The sequence below is a fragment of the Homarus americanus genome, unplaced genomic scaffold, assembly GCF_018991925.1.
Source record: "Homarus americanus isolate GMGI-L3 unplaced genomic scaffold, GMGI_Hamer_2.0 scaffold6317, whole genome shotgun sequence".
Classification (NCBI taxonomy): Eukaryota; Metazoa; Arthropoda; class Malacostraca; order Decapoda; family Nephropidae; genus Homarus; species Homarus americanus.
Window position 1 is genome coordinate 10,065,168 of NW_024730668.1, and position 23,699 is coordinate 10,088,866.

Sequence of the window (23,699 nt, forward strand, 5' to 3'; positions counted from 1 at the left end):
TGCTTATTGAATTTTTAATTTTGTATTTTTTATAAATTTAATTCCTATGAATTATTATTATTATTACAAATATTATTATTATTATTACAAATATTATTATTATTATTATTATTATACAGTAATATCTCCGTTAGCCGGAGTCCCTCAAACCTGGAACTCTCCGATAACTGGAATTGAAATTTTCTCGGAAAATAGTTTCCAAAGCCGGAATTTTCCAGAAAATTACGGCTTTGGGAATGATTTTCCGAGGGGCACATTTTCCGTAAAATTCTGAGAAAAATTTCCCAGTACAGTCGACCCTCGTTAATTCGGACCCCTTCAATCCGGATTTCGGATAATTCGGACAAAATCTAAACTAAGCGAGGGACTGTCCATATCAAATTTCTGGTTCTGGGATTGTCCGATAGATGGCGCGCGCGCCAAACCGCCAGTCATTGTTGACTTAGCGCCATATTCGAGTATCAGTGTTGTGTTGCCCTGCAATTTTCATTGATATTTCAGTGATTAGGGATCTTTCAGCCTTGTATTTTACATCATGTCTTCAAGGGGGAGCAATACGCTGAAGAGGAAGTATGTGACCATTTCTGTGAACCAGAAACTGGAACTTATAAGGAAGTTAGAGGCTGGTGCTTCGGTGGCTAGAGTTTGTGACGAGTATGGTGTTAAAAAGCAAACAGTTTCGGACATATTCAAGGCTAAGGACAAACTCACTGCATTTTCTTTTAAATATAATGCAATATTGCAATATTAACCCCTAAATCGGTTAATTCGGACAATCGGCTAAAACGGACACCCTTCCCCCCCTATTAGTCCGTTTTAACGAGGGTCGACTGTACAGTACCCGGAAAATTCCGGGGATGAGGGATTTTTTCCAGCTTTGCACCAAATGTTCCGGCTAACGGAGATATCACTGTATTACATTTTCGCACCCCCCAGGCCCTGATGTGGGTCAGTTACCTGTGCCCGGTTGGGCTAATCCCCATAAAAAAAATAAAAATAAAAATAAATTAAAAAATAAATAACTAAATAAAATTAAAACATAAAAAAATAGTGTAAATCAAACTTAATTATCCCATAAGAATTAAAGGAGATGGCTGGCAGGGTTTGGGGAAATGTTCCCTAAAAACTAATTTGTTTACAGTGATCCCTCAGTTAACGAGAGCCTCGGTTAACGAGATTTCAGTTAACAAGTTACCTCCCACAAGATTCTTAACTTCGGTTAACGAGCAATCCCTCGATTAACGAGTTTCTTACGAGCCGACCTCAACATGTTTTCGCTTGCACTTGGCGGTCAACCAGCTGTAGTATTAGTCCGCCAATACAGTAATCGGGTCTAGGGCTTAAATTCCTTACTATTTTAGTAAATATCAAGAAGTTTATACTATTCAATAATTTTAAGTTGAATATTAAATTTTTTAGTCATTTTAACAATTATTGAACATAAATGAAGGCAAAGTCACTAGTTTTATGCACACCATCCAGCCTTTTAACACACCAAACAAGGGTTAGTCTCTCTCTGTTTTCAGTGGAGGTAACATCTTGCTTGAGACTCTCTTCAACTAAACGCTTTTTTTCTGTGTTTACAAGCAAATTATTGGTCATTTTGAAATTTATTTTACATATTGACATTATATAGTGCAGTGCAGTGTTATTTTAAAGAAATATTCTTTATTTACAGCTACAGTAGTAAACTTAAAAGATCACGTGTTGACATTGTTTGAATCCAGCATGGGGCCTAAGAGATCAAGAAAAGCGATTTCAATCCAAACCAAGCAGGAAATTATAAAAAAAACATGAACAAGGCATTAGAACAAATGCGCTATGCAAAGAATATGGCATGTCGACATCAACTGTGTCAACAATTCTTGCACAGAAAGACAAATTTAAAGAAGTGAAAGTGAGAGACAAATCTACCAGAGTGTTTAAAAGTAGATCCCTAATTGCAGAAACTGAGAGGTTACTTCTCATCTCGATTAGGGAAAAACATATGAAAGGTGATTCAGTTTCTACTGAATTCATTTGTGAAATAGCCAGGGAGATTTACGAACATTTAAAGACAGATCAACCTGGTTCTTCAGGCACAGAATTTGAAGATTTTTGGGCCAGCAAGGGCTGGTTTGAAAAGTTTAAGAAAAGAAGTGACACTTTCAGTGTTGTTAGGCATGGTGAAGCTGCTAGTGCTGATAAAGAAGGGGCAGCAAAGTTTTTAGTGGAATTTAAAGAACTGATGGAAGAAGAAAATTATCTTCCACAGCAAGTGTTCAATGTGGACAAAACTAGGCTGTTCTGCAAAAAGATGCCCAAAAGAACATTCATCACCAGAGACGAAGCCTCTTTACCTGGTCATAAACCCATGAAAGACCGTCTCACTCTATTGCTTGGTGCCAATGCTTCAGGGGATTTCCAACTGAAGCCTATGCTTGTCTACCACTCTGAAAACCCCAGGGTGTTCAAGCAACAGAAAGTGGTAAGAACAAAGCTTGGGTTTATTGGAAGTCCAATCGTAAGGCATGGGTGACAAGACAGCTCTTTAATGAATGGGCTGTTGATGTGTTTTGCCCTTCTGTCAAGAGCTACCTAACCATCAATAAACTCCCTTTAAAGGCTCTTCTTCTCATGGATAATGCTCCTGGTCATGACCCTGAACTTGCCAGAACTTTGGAGTTTCAATTTGACTTTGTGAAAGTGTTGTTTTTGCCTCCCAACACTACATCAATCATACAGCCAATGGACCAGACTGTGATCAGCAACTTCAAGAAGTTGTACATGAAGAAAATGTTTAGGAGGTGTCATCAGGCAACTTCCAATGATCCTGAACTAACACTGAAACAGTTCTGGAAGACACAATTCAACATCCTGGAGGCTGTAAAATTGATTGTGTCATCATGGCAAGACGTCTCCACTAGATCCCTCAATTCTTCATGGAAAGCACTGTGGCCATCAGTAGTCCATGATTTTGAGGGATTTGAGGAAGAAACAGAGTTGGACCAGGCGATTGTGTCCATTGGTCAGTCATTGGGCCTTGAAGTGGAAGAGGATGATGTCGAAGAGCTTGTGATGTCTCATGAGGAGGAACTTACTCCTGATGACTTGAAGCAACTGGATGAGATGTTAGAGGCTGACAGTGGTGAGGAGGAAATTGAAAGTGATGACCATATGTCAACTAAAGAGTTGAAAGATGTGATTTACCACTGGGAGAAGTTCAGGGAACTGGCTTGAAAGCACCCAGATGTGGAAAAAACTGAACTAACTTTGTGTCATGTTGAGGACTCAATGGTCTCCTTCTTTAAACATAAGTTAATGGTGAGGAGGAGAGATGCCCCACAGACCACAATTGACACTTTCTTCAGTAAAAGGCAGAGGGAACAAGATGCTATCCCTCAGCCTTCCACTTCAAGAAGGAGAGAGGATGTTCATGGTGGAGAAAATGTCAGTCCAGAGGTTCCTGACATTTTCATGGAAGGTGACTCACCTTCCAAGAAGCAGTAAAATGCTTCTCCTCCACCTCCACTTCCTTCTCTCCTCCCTTCTCCTCCTCCCACTTCAAATTCACATCAGCATCATCATCCAGGAGCCTTCTACATACACACCTCAAGGTAAGTGTCAATTTCTAAAATTTTTGTTGAATTTAGGCAATTTTCGGTGAGCTGGAACCAATTACCCAAAAACCCATTGAAACAATGGTTTCGGTTAACGAGTAACCTGCTGGAACGGATTGTGCTCGTTAACCGAGGGACCACTGTATCTATTTCCTTCAAAATGTTTTATTTACAAAACGTACAGCAATATAACAATAATACAATAATAACAGCAAACCTAATAACAGAGAACTGTTGTAAGAAAATAGATTTTAAATGAAAATTTGTTTTAACAATAATGTTGAATGATGGCTGGGATGGTGTGCAGGAATAAGTGATGGTGGAGGAGAGGTGGGGGTTTACTGGAGCAGGGTGTCATCTGGATCAGATGACAGAGTAGGTGATGGGGGAGAAGTGGGAGCTTTTCAATGCCAGATGTCAATGGCTGAGGTTCAGGTGATGTTACTTTTTCCTTTCTTGTAAAGTAGGAAAGCAATGAAATAATAAACTACGCTACCTGGCACAATGGGGCTTTTTTCAAAACCATGCTATTTAAAAAAACTTTGTGTTATTTTAAAAATAGCTATTAATTTAATACTAATGTTATTTAAAAAAAAAGTGCCTATTGAATCCGTGTAAATATATAGGTGACTGTACTGGGAAAAGTTAATCGGAATTTTCCATAAATTGTGCATTATTTCATCCTTGGAATTTTCTCCCAGACCCAAACACAAAATATTGGAGAGAGTTCCAGATTTTTCTGAGAATTTTCAGAAAATGCACCTGATTTTCAACTTAGGAATTTGTTCTCAAACCCAGAAGAAATTTCTCTAAATTTTCCAGAAACTCTGCCTCATTTTCAAAAATCATTCCTAAACCTGGATGAGAAACTTTCTTGAAAAATTACGAGTTCCTGCTAATGGAGATACTTTACTTTACTGTACTTCATAGCATTTCAACTGTAAAGTTATAGTTTTTGAGCTATTTTCACTTCTCAATTTCACTTGAGAGAGTACAAGTTGGCATGGATATACAGTATTACCCCGCCTAACGCGTTTCACTTAACGCTTTTATCATATACGCGGTGCCTCACAGAGCTGAACTTTCACTTAACACGGATTTTTTCCACATATACACGGTGAGTGTCCGGCTCGAGACGCTATTTTTAGATTTGCCCACCCGCCACCCTGCCTGACTGCCTGTTTTAGCTCATAAAATTCATACAAATTCGGCCAGAATATAATTTACATTGCTGGAATTCTTATAATTTGGTGATCATTTTGAATATAAACATCATATATTTTGCATTAGACATACAAATTTTAGATAAAAAATTTTTCTCAAGTAACTATGTTATCTTTTGTGCAAAATATATGACATTTATATTCAAAATATTCCTGGTCTTACAAGGAATCCAGCAATGTCAATTATATTATCCTAACTTTAGTTTGAGGTATTATTTATTAAAATTTAGTGGTTATCCCACACATCTCCTTGGGACGGTTGGTGGGGGGTGGGGGGGAGGGAGGGACCGACCGACCATCTGTTACCCCGTGAAGAATTATTTTTTTTTTTATTAACTGAAGATATTTGTTTTAGCTCATAAAATTCATACAAATTACCCGGTCAGAATATAATTTACATTGCTGGAATTCTTATAATTTGATGATCATTTTGAATATAAACATCATAGATTTTGCATTAGACATACAAATTTTATATGTAGGCTAATGTTTACTCTGAGTAAATATGTTATCTTTTGTGCAAAATATATGACATTTATATTCAAAATATTCCTTGTCTTACAAGGAATCCAGCAATGTCAATTATATTATCCTAACTTTAATCTGAGGTATTATTTAATACTAAATGTTAAAAACTCTGGAAGGGAGGATTGGTGGGGGGTGGGGGGGAGGGTTGGGACTGACCGCGCGGTTGGAAGAGGGGGGAGGCAAGGTGGGGTACTTTGATTGACAGATAGTGTCGTGAAGATTTTTTTTTTTTATTAACTGAAGATATTTGTTTTAGCTCATAAAATTCATACAAATTACCCGGTCTGAATATAATTTACATTGCTGGAATTCTTATAATTTGATGATCATTTTGAATATAAACATCATATATTTTGCATTAAACATACAAATTTTAGATAAAAATTTTTCTCTAGTTAACTATGTTATCTTTTGTGCAAAATATATGACATTTATATTCAAAATATTCCTGGTCTTACAAGGAATCCAGCAATGTCAATTGTATTATCCTAACTTTAGTTTGAGGTATTATTTATTAAAATTTAGTGGTTTTCCCCCAAAAATTTCTCTGAGAGGGAAGAGCCAGTGAGTGTAGTGTGAGAAGAGGGGGAGGGAGTTGAGTCCATTATTTGAATGGACATTAACTTGGCGACTGTATTTCTCTATTTCTCTTAAGTATTAATTGTGTGCATGTACCATCATGAAATTAAGATGTTATTTTTACTACAACATAGGTATGTGCCTTCAAAAAGTGGAGTTTGGGGGTCGGGCCGGTTTCATTGGAATTAATCCCATATGTTCTGTTGTTCATCATGATCTCCTCTAACTCGACCCTCTGGGTTCAATTGACCGCAAGTAAGGGTACAACTGTACATTCTTATTACTTCTTACTCAACCAATCAGCAGAACTGTTGATGTCACATGAGCAGTAATATGCATGTGTATGCATTTGAGTTTTCTTCAGAAATTTTCATTTTTATTTTGTTTTTATTACTGTTTGATTTCAAGTTTCGGTTCTTTTAGAATCCTTTGTTTTTCTTTCTCTATTTGGGTTAGGTTAGGTTTACACACTGGGGAGTCCAGGGGGCAGAGCCCCCATGGACAGGAGGTTAGGTTAGGTCAGGTCCGTCATTTTCTCTTTTATGGGGAATAGCCCACCTGGACACAGGTCATCGACCCACAACAGGGCCGAGGGGGCAAAAATATATGAATAAAGAGAAATTAAAAATAGAAAAGAAAAATATTATATTAATCTACACCACGAAGATGCCGGAAAACCATCTTTTTAAAGTGAGAGATTGTATGAGTATGGAAACACACAAGAAGGCAGAGCATTCCATAGTTTGGCTGTGTGAGGAAAGGAGGAGGTACTATAACGGGTTATTTTAGTGTGACCAACAGCCACAAACAAGCTGTGGGCACTGTGGGCAAGACTAGTGTTATGAACCCACAGGCTTGCCGGTGGTACACCTGATGCCAAATCCATCGAACATTGCCCGTTAAAGTACCTGTAAAAGAGAGAGTGAAGCAACATTGCGGCGAAGAGAAAGGGAAGAAAGATTATCAACTAAAGGGGAAGAGCCAATACGACGAAATGCCTTTAATTCCACCCTAACTAACAGTTAGACAGAAGAAGAGCCACCAAAAGATATGAGAGCAGTACTCCAAGTTAGGACGAATGAAACCCTTATAAACTTGAAGCAACTGTTCAGGAGTGAAGTCGCTACGGCATCTGTACAACATTCCCAGCTTTCGGGAGGCAGCTTTAGCAATGTTGTGGATGTGTGGCTTCCATGATATATTAGAGGAAATAGTGAGACCTAGCATATCTATTTCAGAACTTGGCAGAATGAGTGCACCCTGAAATGTGATTGGTGGGAGATCATCTAATTTGGAAAGTGTAATTGGCAAATATGGAGTATTATTACTATTGAATTTAACCAAGTTTCTACCTCCCCATTTGGAGATGCTGCACAGATCTGCATGATAGATGAAATGATATCAGCTCTAGAAACAGATCTAGTTTGAGAATTAGGGGGAAGGGAAAAATGTGAAGAAGAGTGAAGAGTCGAATCATCAGCATAAGAATGGATAGAATTAGTTGTAGTGTGAAGTAAATCATTGATAAAAAGAAGGAAGAGAGTAGGTGAAAGAACAAAACCCTGTGGGACACCACTATTGGTAGAGAAAGAGCAAACGTTCAATCCCTCGACAACACCTGCCATGGATATGTTCTCAAGGAAGCTAGAAATTTGAGAAAAAAGTGGGGGAGAGAAACCACAAGAGGGAAGTTTAGAAAGCAAAGACTTGTGTCATACCCTATCAAATGCTTTGGTGATGTCGAGGACCACGACGAAAGTTTTCCCATAATCCCTAAGAGAGGATGACCAAAGATGGGTGCAGTAGGAGAGCAGATCACCGGTAGATCTCGCCTGGCGAAAGCCATACTGGTGATCCGACAAAAGAGAAAAGCGTTCAAGTTGACGGAGAAAATGAGAGTTTAAGATTCCAGTTTTGAAAATCTTAGAGAGGGATGAAGTTCGGGCAATGGGGCGATAGTTAGAGGGATTAGAATGGTCACCCTTCTTTGGGATGGGCTGAACCAAGGCATGCATCCAAGAAGAAGGAAAAGTTTGGGTTTTGAGGCAAAGGCAAAATAGGCGAGCAAGCACAGGGGCTAGAATTTCATTACATTCCCTCAGAACAGGAGGGGGTATTCCGGCCGGTCCATGCGCCTTTCTCACATCCAACCTGCATAACACACCAGCAACCCTACGAGTGGAGAATATAGGAAAGTGCATAGGTTTAGTAGGAGGAGCAGTAGTAGGAGGGATTGAGATAGAATCGTCTAAGGTGGAGTAAGAGGAGAATAAGGTGCCAAAGAGATTGGCTTTATCAGGGGGAGAGTTGGCGATAGAGTTATCAGGTCGGAAGAGAAGAGGAAAAGAGGGAGTGCAGAAGTTAGTACAGATGTTTTTGGTTAAGGACCAGAAGAATTTACTAGGAGAAGAGTTAGTTCAGGACAGCGGTCTTTCTTTTTATAAAATTCCACTTGGTCCTACAAAGAATAGCCTTACAACGATTCATAGAAGTAATAAAAGAGGTGTGGGTAACAGGAGGAGATAGTTTCATAACTCGACATGCCCTATCTCTCTCCCTACATGCAAGAGAACAGGAGCGATCAAACTATGATTGTAAACTGAAAGGTTTGGTAGAAAATGGGATAAATGCACTCATACCACAAAATCACAGTTGTACCCATAGCAGCAGTCAATTGAACCCAGAGGGTCCCGCGTTAAGTGAATAACAGAACATATGGGATTAATTCCAATAGAACCCAGCCCGACCCCCAAACTCCACTTTTTGACGACAAATAACTATGTTGTAGTAAAAATAACATCTTAATTTTATGATGGTACATGCACACAATTAATACTTAAGAGAAATAGAGAAATACAGTCGCCAAGTTAATGTCCATTCAAATAATGGACTCAACTCCCTCCCCTTCTTCTCACACTACACTCACTGGCTCTTCCCTCTGAGAAATTTTTGGGGGAAAACCAGGTATAGTAATAAATAATTCCTCAAACTAAAGTTAGGATAATATAATTGACATTGCTGGATTCCTTGTAGGACCAGGAATATTTTGAATATAAATGTCATATATTTTTCACAAAAGATAACATATTTACTCAGAATAAACTTTACATCTAAAATTTGTATGTCTAATGCAAAATCTATGATGTTTATATTCAAAATGATCAGCAAATTGTAAGAATTCCAGCAATGTAAATTATATTCTGGCCGGATAATTTGTATGAATTTTATGAGCTAAAACAAATATCTTCAGTTAATAAAAAAAAAAAATATTCCTCAACACTATCTGTCAATCAAAGTACCCCACCTTGCCTTCCCCCCCTCTTCCAACAGCGTGGTCAGTCCCAACCCTCCCCCCACCCCCCACCAATCCTCCATTCAAGAGTTTTTAACATTTAGTATTAAATAATACCTCAGATTAAAGTTAGGATAATATAATTGACATTGCTGGATACCTTGTAAGACCAGGAATATTTTGAATATAAATGTCATATATTTTGGACAAAAGATAACATAATTACCTAGAGAACAATTTTTATCTAAAAATTGTATGTTTAATGCAAAATATATGTTGTTTATATTCAAAATGATCACCAAATTATAAGAATTCCAGCAATGTAAATTATATTCTGACCGGGTAATTGTATGAATTTTATGAGCTAAAACAAATATCTTCAGTTAATAAAAAAAAAAATAATTCTTCACGGGTAACAGATGGTCGGTCGGTCGGTCCCTCCCTCCCCCCCACCCCCCACCAACCGTCCCAAGGAGATGTGTGGGATAACCACTAAATTTTAATAAATAATACCTCAAACTAAAGTTAGGATAATATAATTGACATTGCTGGATTCCTTGTAAGAACAGGAATATTTTGAATATAAATGTCATATATTTTGGACAAAAGATAACATAATTACCTAGAGAACAATTTTTATCTAAAAATTGTATGTTTAATGCAAAATATATGTTGTTTATATTCAAAATGATCACCAAATTATAAGAATTCCAGCAATGTAAATTATATTCTGGCTGGGTAATTTGTATGAATTTTATGAGCTAAAACAGGCAGTCAGGCAGGGTGGCGGGTGGTGCGAATCTAAAAATAGCTCTCGAGCCGGACACTCACCGCGTATATGATGAAAAATGCGGCGTTAAGTGAAAGTTCAGCTTTGGCAAGGCACCGCGTATATGCGAAAACGCGTTAAGTGAAAGCGCGTTAAGCGGGGTAATACTAATATAGCCCCAGCAATGCTGTCAGCACATACCGAGGCATCCCGAGTGGAAAAGCAACATTCATCCCAAGGAAAGTCGGTGAAGAATTCTCGCAAGGATTGCCAGCTTGCCCTCCGATAGTGCCACAGATGGTGTTTAGAGGAGAGGTGGTCGTGCCCAATTTAATAAAAATAAAATTATGATCAGACGACCCTAAGGGGGCAGAAATTGAGTATGATTAGTGTGAGGGGTTAGAGGTAACACAAAGATTAAGAATGTTAGTATGTCGATCAGGAACATGTGTAGGGTGTTTATTTATTTGTTCCAGATCATTAAGTAAGGAAAAAGAATGCCTCAATTCCACCTGGGTCATCCCTAGCAGAGCCAAGCCACTCTCTGTGATGTACATTGAAATTCCTTAGGTAGAGGATCTCGATGTTGGAGTGTGTGTGGACAGCAGTTGGTTGAGTTGGGAGAAGAGTAAAGGAAAAAAAAAAGTCATAGTTGGTAGATATATTTTGAGCCAGATGACATCATAAAAGGAAGAATCAAGAGCCGAGAGTCGAGAATAGATGTACGTGTGTTGCAGTAGGCGCATACACCTCCCTTAAAACGAAAAGAGGAGTAAAGGTTGTAGTTGGAGACTTGAAAAGGTTTGGGTGAAGCTGATTTGGTCAGTCAAAGATCAGATAGTAGTAAGAGGTCGGGGGAAGAGGTTAAAAGATGGTGCTCCACAGAAGAAAATTGGATCTCAGGCAGTGAAGGTTAGAAAAATGAAGTGTGAAAAAAGCCGATCCTCCAGCAACTGCAGTGACGTCAGTTGAGGCCCCAGTACAGTGAGTTCTGCTATAACGCGTGTTTTGACAACGCGAATTAGCTGTAAAGCGATTTATGAATAGAGGAACGATATTTGTATAACACGAACGCTTGTTTGCTGTAACGCAATTTTTGCTTACTATTTCTCCAATTTTGTGGTATTAACTGTGAATATGGTAAAGAAGAATATCTCCAAGAAGCGTTCTGGTGATCGCATTCCCGGTGAAGATCGTAAAAGAAAGGCTATAACCCTTGAAGAGAAGCTCGATGTTATCAACCTCAAAATCACCCTTCTCCCCCATCAAGTTATATTCATATTTTTTCAAGGTAAAGTGTTACATTTACTGTATGATTTCATTATTAGATATGAATGTAACATTTATTTAGACTATGCTAACCTTTGTGTTAGGCTAACTACTAAATTTTTTCGATTTTGAGTAGTAATCTGCACCTAACCCTATTTTCTCCATAAGCCCTGTTATTTCTATTACGCGAATTTCTATAACACGATGTTTTACAAGAACACAACTATTGCGTTATAGCAGAACTGACTGTAGCTTGATGATGATCATGTCGGCCCTGGGGTTCAAAACCTTCCCGACCAGTGGGACCCATCCGAGAAGGCCCCGCTTTAATATTATTGTCAATTGATAACATATGAGAGTAAAAGAACAGAAAGAATAGAACAGATCAAGAGTGAGAAATGTGATATATGTTGTGTTGTCAATAGCAAGAGAGACAATTGAGACCCTGCAAGTGTGCATAAATGAGGGCAGAAAGTCAGATCAGCAACCTGGGACTTGGTCACAAATTTCATGAGGCCATATGGCAGCAGGATCTACCATTAGACAAAACATTATGCTTCCAATATCTTTCCAAGGGGTAGTACCTCCCTGTTTGGTAGCTACCTACTGGTTTCTCTAGTTAAGTTAGGCTAGATATGTACAGTATACTGATATTTCAGATGTTAGGTAAATAGGATGAGGGTGTGTTTGCCAGGAGCTGGGGTGGGGGATATAGTTGACAGGATGGACAATATCTTATCTGGTAATGGGAACAAACCCATTATCTGCCACAGTGCAGGAGGAAATGATATTGGCCAGTGTAGGAGTGAGGAGCTTCTTGATAAGTTCAAGGCAGCTATAGATCGTATTAGGACTAAGGGAGGGATCCCTATCATATGTGGTGTCCTGCCTAGAAGGAGAGTTGGCAATGAATGGTTGTCAAGGGCAGTTGGTGTCAATGGCCATCTTGACAGATAATGCAAGTCAATATCAGTCCCATTCACTGACAACTGGGACAACTTCTACGGCAGAAGGGACCTTTATGCTAGGGATGGGGTGCACCTATCTAGGGATGGGGTGGCAACCCTGGCTGGGTCTCTCGAGAGGGTAGTTCAAATGACATCGAAGTCTTTAAACTGCTAATGGAACATATAAGCATGGGGGTGGAGGAGACTGCAGTGGGAGCGGGTAAACAAAGTGAAAGGTTACAAGGAAATAGTGTTAGGAATGATGACAAAACTAAATTAGACAGGGAGTTAAAACCTAAACGCGACAAAGGGGGGACTCAGAACACGACTTACTTAAATGTCTACTACGCGAACAGTAGAAGTATGAGAAACTAAATGGATGATATTAGGGCATTAGGGATAATCTGAAGTGTGAAATAAATAAGGAAATAAACACTGAGCGGAATACAGAAACAATTTGGATAGAATTAATCGACGGTAGGGAAAAATTAATCACAGGAGTAATATATAGACATCCCAATCTTGATAGAGTTAATGAGCGACTTATTTGGGATGAAATGCGCAGGGCTTCCATACACAGCAGAGTCTGTATAGTAGGCGACTTTAACTTTAGCCAAATAGATTGGATTGACCTTACGGGCAACTCAGAAACAGAGGATTTTCTTGAAACGATCCAGGACTGTTTCCAAAGTCAACATATAACCGAACCCACCCGAGGTAATAATATACTCGACTTAGTTCTGTCGAACAGAGAAAACCTCATAAGTAATGTCGAGGTAGGGAACGAACTTGCAAACAGCGATCACAAAGAAACTAGATTCCAGTTAGATTTTCAGGGCAGCCGTAAGGATAATTCCACAAAAGTCCCAGATTTCAGAAGGGCAAACTTTGATTGTTTGAAGAGGCAGTTGAGAGAAGGGGTATCACGCTTGGGGGTGAACTACATCGACCTCACCCCACCCATGGACCTGACGGTTGAGACTGACCTGATAATGAGATCTGTGGTTGCCGAGTTCCACGACAATTTAAATAATGAGTTACTTAATGCACAAAGGCAGAACATACCATACAAAAAACTCAGATCAACCAACAACGACCCTAAATGGATAAATAAGTATTTAAAGAACATTATTGGTCAAAAGAAGGCTATAGGTAGGAGGATAAATCGTGGCAAAGTTTACCTCCGAGACTATTATAAGGTATTGGCCGGTAGGGTTAAGACCGAGATAAGAAAAGCTAAGAGAAATAATGAGCTGAGGATAGCAAGGGAGGCAAAGTCAAACCCCAAGGGATTCTATCAAATGTATCAAACTAAAACACGGGAAAAGATGGACCAATACAGTCAGATACCAGCGAGCTAACTGATAACGACGGAGAAATGAGCAATAATCTGAATGAATATTTTTCAACAATTTTCACCACTGAAAATTTAAACATGATACCCGAGGCACCGACTCTATTCAGAGATAGTGAAGAAAACAAATTAAGCGAGATAGTAGTGACTAGTAACAATGTTAGTAAGCAAAGAGACAAATTAAAGCCTAATAAGTCACCTGGACCCGATGAGATATTTGCCAGAGTATTAAAGGAATGTAAGGAAGAGCTTACTATGCCCTTAGCAAAGTTGTTTAACATGTCCTTAAAAACAGGTGTAGTACCAGAATCCTGGAGGATAGCGAATGGAATACCGATTTTCAAGAAGTGGGATAGATCACTATCCTCTAAGTACCGTCCAATCAGTCTAACATCAATTGTAAGCAAATTACTGGAAGCAATCATTTCAAACTCTATTCGAAATCACCTGGAGAAGCACAAGTTGATCAATGATTCCCAGTATGGCTTCACAAGCGGGTGTTCATGTCTAACTAATCTATTAACATTCTTTTCATCAGTTTTCAAATCGGTGGACGAGGGGCACAATTATGATGTGGTATATCTCGACTTTAGCAAAGCCTTCAACAGAGTCCCCCACGAAAGACTAATAAGAAAGGCTCATGGCATTAAAGGTGATATTCTAAAATGGATTAGGGCATGGTTACAGGACAGGAAACAGCGAGTGAGCATTAACGGCACTAAATCCCAGTGGAGCAACGTCACTAGTGGAGTTCCCAAAGGCTCAGTACTTGGACCATTATTATATATTATAAACATAAACGACATAGATATCGGAATAGACAGCATCATAAGTAAATTTGCTGATGACACTAAAATAGGACGTGTAATTAAATCTGACGAGGACTCCGCAAAACTACAGGAAGATCTAAACAAATTTTTTGAATGGTCTGAAAATGGCAGAGAAAGATGAAATTCAATGTGGACAAATGTAAAGTACTAGTATAGAGATGTAAAATTATAAACTATACTCAGATGAACAACGAAGGTCAATGAGAACCAAGTAGAGAGATTTAGGAGTACGATAAGTAGGAATCTAGCCAATTAAACAATGTGTTTTTAAACTAAAACAAAGGCTAATAAAGTATCCCGGTTCATACAAAGGAGTGTTAGTTACAAGACTAGCGGCGGCCATTCAAGACTATATCTTTGGCGCTTAGGAGACCTCACTTGGATTACGAAAGTTCAATTCTGTCATCAGATGGTTGGAGACTAGGATAGACCCTTTTGGAAAGAATTCAGAGGAGAATTATAAGACTAACCGAGCATTAGAACCTGAGCATAGAGATGAAGAAAAGCATCTTAATTTGCACTCCTCGAGACGAGAGAGCGAGGGGCTACATGAGAGAGGTGTATAAATGGAAGTCAGCTAAACAAAGGGGACATTATAAAGGTACTCAAACTATCCAACCAGGAGCAAAACTTTGTAACAATGGTTTAAAAATTAGACAAATTTAGATTTAGGCGCCAAATAGTAAACACTGGTTTGGAAACAGAGAGGGATGAATGGAACAAGCTACCAAATATCATCATTAACTCTAATATTGTACGGATAGCTTCAATCAAACATATGTTGGATGCATATATGAGCAATAGGGGTTGGGTGTAAATGGGACTGCCCAGTATGGGCCAATAGGCCCGCTGCAGTTTCCTCCATTCTTATGTTCTTATTAGGTTTGGTTTTGTCAGCTTTTTGCATGTGTATATGCAGTACAGTACTGTATACCACTCTCTACTTCAAAGCCCTGCCCATTTTATGTGATCAAAATGCATTTCTAAATCTAAAATCTAAAATTTCCAATGGAAATGCTATAGAATTTTTTTTTTTGTTAGCTCTCCCTTTAAACAAATCAGGTAATAGTGGAGCAGATGGGTAACACCAGAAGTAGCAACAATTTGTTAATTTTTTTCCACAGATGTTCTTTAGATGATAGTACTGTACTGTAAGTAATAAAAACGGTATGGCAACTTTATATTATAAGAACTCATTTTTATTTTTAAGTTTTCTCAATCTATGATTAAAAATAAAAATGCCACAATTTCTGTTTTATAGTGATCACTCATAATTTTAGCAAATATGTTAAAAAAAGGTGGTATTTCGAAATTAAACATAACATAACCATTGTTGATAAGAAAAACTAGCGGAAGAAGTGTTGCGAGAAGACCTCACCAACCTCACCAAAGAAACCAAACTAACTTCCTAGCCATGGGGCTCCACCCCTTCCGGACACCTGGCATATTAAACATTGAAAATGGATTTAAAAATACCCGGTTTTCACTGATTTTATTAGGGGATACTGTATTATATCGGAGAAAATATAAAAATGGCTGATATCATGTGCCAACCTAATGAAACCTAACCTAACCTGAAACTCAACTCGCCTATATCTAGAAAATTAAGGAATTACACAAGAAAATTAATAGAACAAAGTAATCAGCAAACAAAACTGTCTAAAATGGCCCTCATATTTAACGAATCGCTGACAGCCATGACCCTCATAATTACCGAACCGCTGACGGTCACCAGTTGCATATTAGTCTAAATATTAGTCTGTTGTGGGTAGGGAATGAAGGATGAGGGAAATTGTGGGGTAAAACACAGAAAAATAAATTATCATATGGAAATAAAATGACATGCCTATGTGTTTTGCAAAGAAATTAATTATTTACAGTAAATATTCAGCAAAGAAATATGCTGTGTCAGTGCTTGTTTCAGTGCAGCAACTGCTGCTCAGTACGAGCATACTCTCAGTCATAAAAAATTTAAAATTACACTATGCCGCTTCAAGAAAATTGCTTTCATTGGTACAGTGAGCCAAAGATGCATCGACCCCACCCTGGGTCTCAGGCTCATGATTTTACCTGACAATACTGTACTTGGTAGAGGAAGGCTGTATGTGAAGGTGATTGTGATTGGTGGATCTGTTTTTGGCTTTATCACTGTCAGGATAATTATTAAACAAACCAAAGGTAGAATTTTATAATATAATGGTCGAACAGTAGTCAAGGCTGAAACCGCAAATTTACCAGCATAGCTAGGTTAAATTAGGTGCTTATCAGCTTCCATTTTTGCTCTCCCCACCCAAAAAGGTATTATTATCATTTCAGTATAACTACAGCTTCGGACAATCTGGAATGCGAGTTGAGCAATGTGATTTTCCGAAGGTTTAGAGAATTTTATGACACTTTTCTTCTATGACGTTTCCCTCGCAAATTACTTAAATATACTTGGGGATCCAGGGAGGCGGAGCCCCCCCCAGTTAGGAGGGTATGTTAAGTAATTTTAGGTCATCATAGAAGAAAAGTTTTATAAAATTGCGTAAAGTATCGGAAAAACACATTACTCAACTACTCCTGAGTATTTTCCGAAACTGCAGTTTTACCATCGTTTCAGTCATGCAAAAATTTTTAGGATTTTAAGTTTAGGTTATGTTTACATTAATTTAGGTTAGGTTAAAATTATGGTTTTCCAATAGTTTTGGGCTAATATGGAGGACTTCACAGTACAGTGAGTATGCTATAACGAATCTAATTGGTTCTAGAACCTTGTTCGTTATAGCATTGATCGTTATAGGATTAATCCGTTCCAGGCCCCCAAATACAAGCACTGAAAAATATAATATTAAATTGTAAAAATTGGAAAAAAGTGCATAAATATGCATCTAAACCCTGAAATAAAGAATATCATTAGTACTTGTAATACAGAAACAAATTAAAAAAAAAAAAAAATTATAATGTTCGTTGTAGGAGTTATGTTCGTTATAGCATTATCAATTTTACAGGTAAAACCGTCATATAGGAATATTCGTAGTAGGATCCGTCATATAGCATACCCCACTGTAACAGTAAGTTCACAGCAGGTGTTAAGTTATGCTAGGTTAGGTTAGGTTAACCTAAACTTTTAAAAAAACTCTTTTTAACATATTTGCCATAACTACAGCAGTATCCACTATAAAACAGTTTTCGAAAAATCAGCAGCTGTGAAGTCGTAAATAATTACTGGATTTTGGTGTGTTTTGATCGATTCTGGCCTACTTCCTAATAGGTGCATGATCGAAATGTTAATTTTATCCCCAAAAATCAGGATTACCATGAATCCCCCAAGAATATTGGAGGTGGTGGGGTGATAACTCAGTAACCACTCATTTGCGACAGAAATAAAAGTAAAAAAATTACGGTTGAACAGTAGTTGGGGCTGAAACTATTCACCTCACTGCTAGCAGTCCTGCTAAACTATGTACTGTACTATATGTTAACAACATTGGTAAATTTGCACTTCCACCTCCCCATCTGTTAGAAAGTTAAAAATATATTTTTCTAGTGTATTTGTGTGTGTTTCCACCGAATATGACCTTCATTTCCGCCAGAAATTGGCCGTTTTTTTTATCGAATTTTTTCGAGACGTTTTTTCAATAATTAATTGCTACGTGAATAAAAAATACACCAAAACACACCTAACCTAACCTAACTGACTCTCACCATATGATGGAATCACCTATTTCTTACCTTAGTTGGCCTGGAGACCAGGTTCTTGTTCGAAGTTGGATTCTGAGATTCTTACATAACGCCACATATGTTGGTCTTTGCGATATTTACATTCAGTCTTGCTCTAGTACACTTCACTGAGGTTGGAAGAACACCATACGATCGAAAAAAATGCAGTTTCTTCGTTTTTTCCCAAAAACCTTGAATCAGCTCCATATAATGTAAGCGACACCCATCGCATCTCCAATGGTCAGAACTGAACTTGAATTTCGAAATATGAGAGACCCAAAAGAAAGATCGATTTTGATTGACCCAAAAATACCGAGAATTAAACCCAAAATCATTTTAATTGGTTGCAAAAAAAAAAGGCTTTTGATTGGTCGCGTGACGTGTATGGGAACGCATGCGCGTGATGATTAATGAAGGAGACACGAGAGACACCAGTGTGAAAGGTAAAGTGCCCGCAAATGGCGGAAGAATATAGATAAAAAAAATAGAGAAAATTTTGGATTTCCTATCTCCCGCTAATATACAGTTCGCGTAATGTAATAGATGAAAATGATCTTATAATTAGACGTTTTATTAGAATATGATAATAAATTAGCGGTAGTAAGCTGGAATGTTTAAATGCAATAATACCACAACATTTTATGATGTAGCCTCCATAAATGTTTATATGCGTATAACTGGGGTCCGACTAATTACCCAAATGTAGCCGCAATTAAGTCAAATAATGGTCCTACATGAATAAATCGGACTGCCAATCACTTCTCGACTAGTATTTGGTGTCACAAAGTAAAAAATATTGCAAAACGTAATTTAATCTGAGTTTATAGATGGCGTGCATGTACCGAGGAACGAGTAATTACTCCAAATGTACCCAAATGTAGCCTAATGAAGTCAAATGATGGTCCTACAAGAATAAATCGGACTGCCAATCATTCTCGACTGGTATTTGGTGTCAATAAGTCACAAAATTGGTAAACTTAATTTAATCTAAGATAATAGAGCAAAGTGCATGTACTAACCTAACCTAACCCGATAATATTTGATGACATTTAAGTCAAAAAGTTTGGTAAACTTAATTTAATCTATAATAGATCATGCATGTACCGCACCTAACCTAACACAACTCAGATTAAATTAAGTTTACCAATTTTTTGTGACTTTATGAAACAAAATAATAATCGAAGTGATTCACAGCCGATTTACGCTTGTAGGACCATCATTTGATTAATTGCGACTACATTTGTAATTACTCCCTCGGTACATACACGCGATCTATTAACTCAGATTAAAGTAAGTTTTCCTATTTTTTTACTTTGTGACACCAAATACAAGTCGAGAAGTGATTGGCAGTCCGATTTATTCATGTAGGACCATTATTTGACTTAATTGCGGCTACATTTGGGTACATTTGGGTAATTAGTCGGACCGGTATAACTGTGATGTTGAAAATTTACTTAAGGTTAATATTCGTCCACTGGCTGTCCGCAGGTTTACCTGAGGTTATACTCCTCACTCAGTGTTTTCCTCCTTTCCTTTGGTATGAGAATAGGTTTACTTTGTGTGTATTTTTGCTGTTTTTCTCAAATATTACTTCCATTTTTGTGCAAATTCTCTGTTAATTAAAAATGGAAATTTTCATTTTTGGGCAAAACCGCTAATTTCCACAAGATATGAATGTCAGATTTAAGTAAACACACCGAAAACATTTACCTTACTTAATAAAGTTAAATCAAATCAACAGTTGTATTGCTTGGAGAAAGTTACCTGTGTTCCTACAACAACCTGAAGTGTAGACTGGACCCTGGTCAGCTGTTTCAGCGCTGTTCTCCTGAATTACAGTGTGTTTTGCATGGAAATGCGTTAAAACTTTTAGAGAACGCTGTTACATAAATGTTAATATGATATCCTGACCGTGACAGACGATACTAGGTCTCGTTTACAGCCTGTATTTACGTAGTACCCCTACTATACTGAAATACGAAAATAAATGAATCGAAAATTGAAATAAATAAATAATAAATTAAAAAAATCCTTTATTTTTTATATATATATATATATATATATATATATATATATATATATATATATATATATATATATATATATATATATATATATATATATATATATATATATATATATATATATATATATATATATATATATATATATATATATATATATATATATATAAATAATATATATATATATATATATATATATATATATATATATATATATATATATATATATATATAAAACGAGGAGGGTGTAGGAGTTCGTGGTATAATGTTGTCTAGCAATCAGGATGGATGGAAACACTAAGGTGGTTTTTGTATAATAGTGTTATATGATACAGTCTGTTGGAGGTGTGTGGTGAGGAGCTGCTCAGTAGAGACGTTCGGTGAGTAGCGTGTTGAAGGAGATGCAGGAGCTTCTGTTAGAGAAGATGCTGGCTCGTTGCTGGCCTCCTGGTTGAATGGAATGCTGAGCTGGAGCTTGCTGGAGGAGGTGTTGCTTTGTTCAAGAGAATGGCCAGAGTGAGAGCTGGTTGGTGGTGAAGCTCAGGAGAAGGACAGTTGGTGGGTTGCCATGCTCGCTGGCGGAGCGAGGACTGCCAGGCAGGCAAGGAGAAGCGAGGGCTGCCAGGTGCTGGCGGAGGAGGAGGTGTTGTCTTGTTCAAGATGAGACCAGAGTGAATCTCGAGTACGCAGTAATGAAGTCTTTTAGTTAAGAGGTGAAAGAAGATTATTAGGGGTTGAGGGAAAAGTGGTGAAACTGAAATACAGCAGGAGTAGAAGAATCTGGGCCTCAACCAGATCGCTTCTATCTTCTTATTGGTGTGTTTTATCTTTGTTCTGCTCCCTTGGGCCGTCAGACCTTTGTATTAATATTGGCTTATTTATATAATGCTGCTTATTATTATTATTTTTATTATTGCTGGAGTTAGTGAGCTCTCGCCCCAGGTCCTCAGTAACTGGGAGGGTAGTCACTTTTTTTTTTTTTTTTTTTTTTTTTGGTGTTAGTTAAGTGTTAGTTGTGTTAGTCTAAAGGCACACTGTATGGAGAGGCCTGCCAGGTTCTTAGTGGAGCTGGTAGGTCACTCTCATCTTTATTCCTCTATTAATGTTTTATGTGTGAATGTATATTGGGGCAGGAGGTGGTTCAATTCACTTCTTCCTGGCTGGGATGTAGCTGGGAGTGGCAATCACATTATTATTATTATTATTATTATTATTTTTTTTTTTTTTTGGAGTTAGTGAGCCCGGCTCCAGGTCCTTGTGTAGCTGGGAGGGTAATCACATTTTTTTTTTTTTTTTTTTTTTTTTGCTAAGATGTTAGTTCAATGTTAAATGTTAATTGTTAAATATTAGTTATGTTAGTCTAAAGGTATACTGTATGGAGAGGCCTGCCAGGTTCTTAATGAGCTGTAGGTCACTCTCTTATCTTTTATCTTCTCTATTAAGGCTTTATATGTATATTGGGGGCAGGAGATGGTTCAATATTTCTTCCTGGCTGATTTAAACCAACTGTGTTTCCTGAATTCTTCGTTGTCTATATTATTTATCCAGTTTTGATATGTTTCTGTGTTAAGTTCAGTCACTTTTTTTTCCAAATATTTGCAGCTTTGTTGTGTATATCTACATTGATTGCCAAGAGGTTTGTTTCTTGTGTAGCTGTTCATTACTGATGTGTCTGTATATTTATGTTATATATAAATCTAGGGGCCATATTTTTGTACTGTTACCATCCATCCACTGATCGGGGGTGTTCAATGGGATGGTGGGTAGTCCATAATTGATTTGACAAGGGGAATATAAATCTTTCTTTTTGTTATTAATGCTAAGGTTCTTAAAGCGTTTTATTTTTGATACTCTTATTCTTGCCTGTCGTTCTTTATCTTTTAAGTATGTTATATATCCTCTTTTGTTAGCTTTAGTCCAAGCATCCTGCCTTCAGTGTCGTATGGGTATAGTTCTGGTCGACTATTACTGGACTGTTTTAATCTTGGCTATTGGTATTATCTTGAATTTGTTCTTATTTGTCCTGATTTTCCATTTTTCTCAAAATCATTTATGTTTTTTATCGCTCTTACCGTGTAAAGTGCCATAAATTGGGTTGATTTTCCTGGTTATGATACTATTTGAGTAATATCATCAGCAAACATTACATATTCGCTAAAGGGGTAGGTTGAGGTGTGTCTGAAGTATAAATTGTATATAGTGTTGGAGAAAGGCATCCTCCTTGAGGTACTCCACTCTCAAGATTAAACATAGTTCCCATAAAGTTTCCAATTTGAATTTGTGCTCTCCTATCATCTAAATAGTTACAATATTCTTAGCAAGTATTCGTTAAGTCCCAGTTTTAATATTTTATATTTTAAGCCTAAATGCCAAACTTTATCAAAAGCCTTAGAAACATCCTTAAAATTATATTGATCTGGTTACCCTTGCTTTTTCTATTGCAATTATTTCCGTTATTATAGCTATTGCAGTTAGGGTATTTCTATTGGGCATAAATCCATGTTGTCTATTGTTAGTTTTCCCATGTTGTGTTAAAAAGGCTATAAGTCTTGAATTTAAAATTGTTTCCAATAGTTTCGGTAATTTCTAATAAAGATATTGGCCTGTAGTTTAATATTTCCTTATTGTCTTTACCCTCCTTGGGAATGAATATCATTTTAGCATATTTTAGTTTGTCTGGAAAGAAACCGGTTATTAAGCATGCGTTATAAATGTTTAATAGTGTTTTTAAAATGTTTTCAGGTAGATTCATGATCATATTTCGTGTAATACCTGTGAGCCCGGGGCTTTTCCTTAAACTTCCTCAGACAGTGCATCATTTCTCCCAATGGTTATTATTTGATTATTAGGTAATAAGTTATAGTCTATATATTGCTTGGTGATTCTATGTATATGTCTTCCCATTTCTTCTTCTATCCTTTCTTCGTGTTCACTATCAAAATCTTCATTTTCCTCATCTGATATTTAAACTTTTACCCATTCCTTTTGAATGCTGACTCTTGTTCATTTTCCTCGTGCAGTTTTGTTCCATTTTGGTCTTTAATGTATGGTGTTTTTTGCTTGTTGTGCCCCATCATATTGTTTATGGAAGTCCAAAAATGTTTTTGTGTCTTTAGTCATGTCAGCCGCCATTATAATATCATTCCATTTTTATCGTTTGCTTCTTACATGCGTCTCTTAATTTTATCTGTAGTGCTGTCTGTGTCGTATATAGCCATCTGTTACTGCCGTCTTTCCATATACCTGTTTATTTCATTGTAATGGGTCTGGATTAATTTAACTTCTTCTGGTAGTCTGTTGTTGGGTAATGTTCTAAAGTGTGAAGTAGGAGGTGTTTGGTTATAGATGTTTTTATTGCCGAGTGCAGTCTGTCCATTTCTGAGTCTATATTGTTACGAGTTGGGGATTTAGAATATGTGAAGCCAATGTTGCGTATTTTTAGGTTAAGTTTGGTTAAGGGTAAATTATAGAAAGCTGAATATTTTGTTAAGGAATTTATGGTACTTTATTATACACAACAAAAACTCGCATCCTTTGTCTACCCTTTTATAGTCCGATTGTCTTTGTTTTTTTATTGTTGTTG

The 23,699-nt window shown here is 37.3% G+C and overlaps 1 protein-coding gene across 1 annotated transcript in view; it reads right to left on the reverse strand.

Annotated features, from left to right (window-relative positions):
• Positions 1–20,062, reverse strand: part of LOC121867230 (methionine adenosyltransferase 2 subunit beta-like) — a gene marked incomplete in the record, with an annotated part of 138,522 nt that extends 118,460 nt beyond the window's left edge. Inside the window, 1 exon segment of the mRNA XM_042367080.1 lies at positions 19,915–20,062.
• Positions 20,063–23,699: the final 3,637 nt, after the last annotated feature.